The sequence below is a fragment of the Ipomoea triloba genome, chromosome 2 (genome assembly GCF_003576645.1).
Source record: "Ipomoea triloba cultivar NCNSP0323 chromosome 2, ASM357664v1".
Classification (NCBI taxonomy): Eukaryota; Viridiplantae; Streptophyta; class Magnoliopsida; order Solanales; family Convolvulaceae; genus Ipomoea; species Ipomoea triloba.
The window spans coordinates 21233434-21239334 of record NC_044917.1 but is presented as its reverse complement, the minus strand read 5'-3'; the positions used below and the strand labels follow the sequence as shown (position 1 = coordinate 21239334).

The 5901-nt window shown below is 34.1% G+C and overlaps 1 long non-coding RNA gene across 1 annotated transcript; it reads right to left on the bottom strand.

The window, feature by feature from the left end:
• Positions 1-3194: 3194 nt before the first annotated feature.
• LOC116009730 lies at positions 3195-3747 on the bottom strand. The gene is made up of 3 exons (XR_004096836.1): positions 3737-3747; positions 3513-3567; positions 3195-3352 (listed from the first exon to the last, which is right to left on the bottom strand). It is a non-coding gene; the product is annotated as an uncharacterized LOC116009730 (long non-coding RNA).
• Positions 3748-5901: the final 2154 nt, after the last annotated feature.

Here is a 5901-nt window from a genome sequence, read left to right as displayed (position 1 = left end):
AAAACAAAAAAAAAAAAAAATTGGGCGGGGGCCCGCCTAGCCCGCGGGCCTAGGGCGGGGTGGACCGGGCTTGGGAAACTCAGGCCTGCCAAGGAGTGGACTTTTTAGGCCCGTGGCCCACCCTGCCTCGCCAGCCCGTATTGACAGCACTATTCACAAAGAACTCCATGTAATCAATACTATGAGCTATCTTGTAATCGTGTGTCAGGTACTTCATCAAACCATAGTCCTTGAAGCACTTGATCAGTAAGATCTTTTCCAAGATCAACAATCTCAATAAGTAGCTTCATGAATCTTGACTTCATTTCTATAATGGATTCCCCACTGGCCATTTTGAAATCATCAAACTTTTTCATCGCCATGGTTAACTTGTTGTCTTTCTCTTGTTCATCTCCTTCACCAATTTGAAGAAGTAAAACCCAGATTTCCTTTGCTGACTCAAGCTTGCGTATCTTGAGAAATATTATCTCATCCACAACTTTGAAAAGAATATCTTAGGAAATATTGTCAAGCTTATTTCTTTTCCAATCATCATTTGTCCACTCTTGATGCGACTTTTCAAGATATCTCGATGCATCAAGGTTTAGTGTGTGCGTTGTGTTGACCATCCATATTTTTCACTGATCCATTAGTAATCACTTCCCACATCTCATCATTTAATTCTAAAAGATGTGTCTGCATGCATATTTTTCATTCGTCAAAATGATCTAAACTGAACACTAAATGCTTAGAAATTCATCCTTCCATGCGTATTTTCTCTCTCACTAGTCACGAATATCTTAGCACTTAAAAAGCTTGAATACTTGTAGATTTTTCTTTTGAAAAACAAGTACCTTCTTCAATCTTGATTGAATGTATTTATAGGGCTGTTTAAAATAAATCTGTTGGAGGGAGACAAAATTTCAAGCGTCATTTATCCTTTGAGTATTGACCACTGGCACTAGCACAAAATGTGCCATACGCGTCTTTATTAAATGATAATACGCGTCTTTAGTGGCCCAGACGCGTATGACCCAGACGCTAAAAACTGCCTACTTTAGATTTAGTTAAATTTTAGTTTATTATTATTATTATTATTATTATATTTGAATAAAGTTATAAACTAGTTAATAAATTTGACTTTCTCTCAAACTGTTTTCATTTAAGTATGGCCAAGGACCTTGTGGTCTAGTGGAATCAAACCCTTCCCTTTACACGGGAGGTGGTGGGTTTGAGCTCCAGTGGAGGCAATACTGATTCTTATGCTTCAATAGGTTGAGAAAGTAGTTATGAACAGATACTGCATTGTAATAGAGTCAATAGTATTCAAAAAAAAAAAATTCATTAAGTATGTATATATAATTAAGAGTTTATTACCAAAATGGTCCCTCGCATTACTCGAGGACCAAATTGGTAATTTCGCATTAGTCGAGGGACCATTTTGGTAATAAACTCTATAATTAATATGTACTAAACAAACCCTAGTTGATTTCCCAACTAATAAAAACTATCAAATTCACTACTCAATACTTATACACAATTAATAAGAAAAATTCATTACCTACCGAGACATACAACAATATAGTATACATATTTCACAAATTCGATCTCAACTTCATCATATATATTATAATCCAAAAATTTAATACTTAAATATACACAATTCTCATGTACTTGACAAATTCAAATATTCAATACTTATTCACCATAATTAATCCACAACCAAAATATAATATAATTAATTCACAACCATATTATAAAATAAATAATTCTTAAATTCAATTCAAAATGTAAAACATTAATTTATAAATAAAAAGTATATTATAAATAAAAAGAAGACATACATGACTGTCAACCGTCTTACTTAACTTTCTCCAAAATATCCTTCTGCAATCGTCCATCACAACTTCAAGGGCTTTTAAGAATCAAAGACTCCTGACATTCATTACCCGATCTAAACAAAGAAAGGTGAGAGCATCATTAATACTATCAACCAAAGCAATCAGAAACTAAATCCATGAGCTAGCAGAAGAATATATATCATTAATACTAGTTTTTTTTTAAGAACACTATACGACTGATTTTACCCCTTTCATCTTGTCACACTTTGTGAAGACAAAAGTCATTGGTATTTGAAACAAAGAGAGATGGGATGATATAAATGACTAGGGAATACTAATTACAAAAACCAAAAGCTACCACATGAAAAATAATTGATAGCCAATATCTTCACTTATATATTTAAAAAAAAAAACTTTATCATTTTCTACAGTTAATTCTGTATGGTCCTAAACGTTCGAACAGAAGATGACTTTTTTCCAATTACAAAAACAAAACCAAATCCACAACCAACATGACATGAAAAATAGATGCAACAGCTAACATACTGTCACCTTTCCTTCCTTCTATATTGTATCATTTTTTTTAAAACCACAATTAAATGCTCACAGTTTGATATTAAAATTAAAGTAAAAACTAATTATATATATATATATAAAGAAGAAGAAGTGAATTTGATCTATCAAAATCAAACATAAAACACGAGATTGGTATCATGCTATGATGAATATGTCAACTGCTGTATAGCAAATCCCCACTTTAATATGTCAAGTCCAACAACACATTCAGAGATGTGATGTCAAAGTAAACAAAGAAATGTTAGTGTGCAAAGTTATATTTAAGACTTCTTTGTGAACTCCTGACTATCCAAATATATCATCACAGAACATGCCATTTGACCTCTCACTCTACAATATTTAACAATTCTAAGCTGTCAATGAGCTATGTCAATGAACACTTAAAGTACTTAAATTACAAAATATTATCCAAATTCAATTTACATATACACACACAGGGAAAAAAAATTAAGGAAAACCAGAAAAGATAGACATCCATCCAACAATATATTTCCCATACAAAGAAATAAATGAAGTTGCAGTAAGAATTCATAATGGAAATAGAGAATTTAAAAAATATAGCAGTTGCAATAAAACTTGGCGTACCTTTGGACTACCCTGTCCCAGTCCACCAACTCCAGAAGTCGATAAATAGCCTAATAAAAGAACTCTAATATTGTAAGAAACCAATGCTGATATACAAGTATACAAGTATCTAAATAGCTGAATCTATGGAACTGCATATAGAGAGGAGAAAACAAAAAAGATAAGAGACCAATAAAAAAAAATTAAAGAGAGGAAAGACTTGCCACTTTTTTCTGAGTGGATTTTAGGTTGCATCTTTTGCTGTTGATTCTTGTATTTTTCAAGTATAGCTTGCCTTCGCCTTCTACTCTCCTCATTTACTCTCTATATCTTATTCTTGTTCAGCAAGTTGCATCGTGATTTTTTCCTGATACTCCTGTTCATCATCATCTCTGCAATCCACCAAAGCACATAAAAGAGTGTTCCTATTAAAATACAAAACAAAAGAAATGATTAAATGCAAAAGTTCCTGCAGTTTTCCATCATAAATAAATTACAGAAATGAACATTGTGATGGCAATTGCATTTTGCAAACCACTAACTATTGCTTACACATAAAATGAAAGCCATCAGTCTTGCTGGCTTGCTGCTTCCAAAGCCCTTCTTTCTGAATGATGAATCATCAACAAAGTAAGCCTAAGAAAGAAAGCCTTACAAGAGACTGGAAATCAAAGTAAACCATTATAAAGAAATTAACAATATAAAAAAGAATCGATTTAACCAAGAACAGTACAATCTAAGAAAGAAAGCCTCGTCGTCGTTTCACTCTTCTATACCTTTGATAAATCCTTTCTCCACAGCCTCAATCCCCTTTCTGCAACTTCTATTCCCTTATAGAATAACTACTAGTATTAGAATAACGACTTTTTATGTTAATAAAAGAGAAAATTGCCATTTTGGTCCAATGACTATTGTAGTAGTGTTAATTGTTATCCGCGACTTTCAAAAATGTTAATTGCGTACCTTGACTATGCATTTTTTCTCAATTTTGGTCACGCCGGCCAAATTGCCGGCTAAATGTGACCGGAAAATATTAATAAGCCAAATAAGGAGGGTATTTTAGTCATTTTATTCCACTTTTCCTTCTTCTCCGGCGATTGTTTCTGCTACCCATATTTTTCCCGCGATCGAACACAAAATAAAAAAAGCCAACCTCAACATCATCAAATTTCTTTCATCTCCGGATTTTTCTGCAAACAATGTTTAAACTCCAAGGACAACTTAGATTCAGAAGTCCCTTCTCCCAAGTCTATTATTCCCGATTCGTTCAAGCTCCAACCCATTCTTTCCGGTATGGATTACATCAAAATTTCAAAACAGGGGGAGATGAAGGACATCGGCGGCAACGGAGAAATTATTGGCCTAAGAACTTGATCCGCAATTGTTGTATGGTGTCTTCGATGTGCGTGTAGATCTTCTCAAATTCTCCTTTCTGGGCTACAATATTTGTTTCTCCTTTCTGGGCATATGCGAAGGAGATTTAATTTGTTGGAGAAACAATATGGAGATGTTGAAGAATAGTGCTGCGAAGAAGAAAGACTTCATTTCTGAACATGGGGACATGAAGGACAACGACGACAACTTTGAATGGACTGTAGGAGAAGAAGGAAAAGTGGAGTAAAATGACTAAAATACCCTTCTTATTTGGCTTATTAATATTTTCTGGTCACATTTGGCCGGCAATTTGGCCAGCGTGACCAAAATTGAGAAAAAATGCATAGTCAAGGTACGCAATTAACATTTTCGAAAGTCGCGGATAGCAATTAACACTACTACAATAGTCATTGAACCAAAATGGCAATTTTCTCTTAATAAAACATTAAAACCACCACTTTAAAACAATACTTTGCACAAAACCATTGTAAAAATGCACACGTAGATATCCAAGCAATTACCAAGTGATGAGAATTTGACAACAGATACTCATCTTCATGGCCAAAGTGCCAAACACTCCTTTGCCACTGTAAATCAAAAGATAATAGATTAGGTTACTTTTTATAATACTATATCATTAAAAAAAAAGCACAAAGAACATCCTTGTCTCATCTATTTCGTCAATAAAATATGAGTTAGTGTTTTGATATACCTAAATATGCCAGTGCCAATCTTCACCTGAGCAATTCCATGTGAATCTCGTAGAATAACACCAATCTACGATGGTGTCATGCCCCTCTTGGCATGCTTACAAATGCCCTCTTCCACCTTGAATCATTACAAATACAATACAACACAAAAACAATGACCAATCCGTTCGAGCATTCAAATTAAAGCCAACAAAACATGTATAATGCCTAAGAAATAAAAACAAATACAATACAAAGAAATAACTTTTTTTCCATGCATTGCAAGTGGTTAACTAATATTGTTTTTGCTCTTCTAAATCCAAAATCAGTTGGGTTACTCACATCTTGAGAGGAGATATTGAGCCAACTCGGAGGAGTCCTCTTGTGAGGAAGAGTTGAAAATGAGATGCCCTTACTGAAATCCAACAAGTAAATCAATCAATTTTTTTTAATTATATCTCAAACAATGTTATGAAATTTATAGTTAAGAAGAAAGGTAGAGAAACAGAGTTTAATTTAGATATGAGCACATACCCGCAGCTGTGTATACGACCCATGGTGGCGGAGCTTGTGGTTGAGCTCTGACGCTAGCTACTGTAACCTCATCGATTGTTTGTCTTTTCCCTGAAACGATAACCCTAGCTATCTTATTAGGAATTTAGGGATTAGGGTTTAAGATTTGACATTAGCATTATATTGCAATATCTGCGGAGGACCGCATGACACTAACATATGCACATCACCATCTGCGGCTGAGCATGTGGAGGCGGTTGATTATCAAAGGAATCCCAATTATAATGTTTATGGAGGAAATCAAAGACAAAACAACAATTGGAAATAGGGTGAGGGATGGAACACCAACAACAATGAAGGATTTC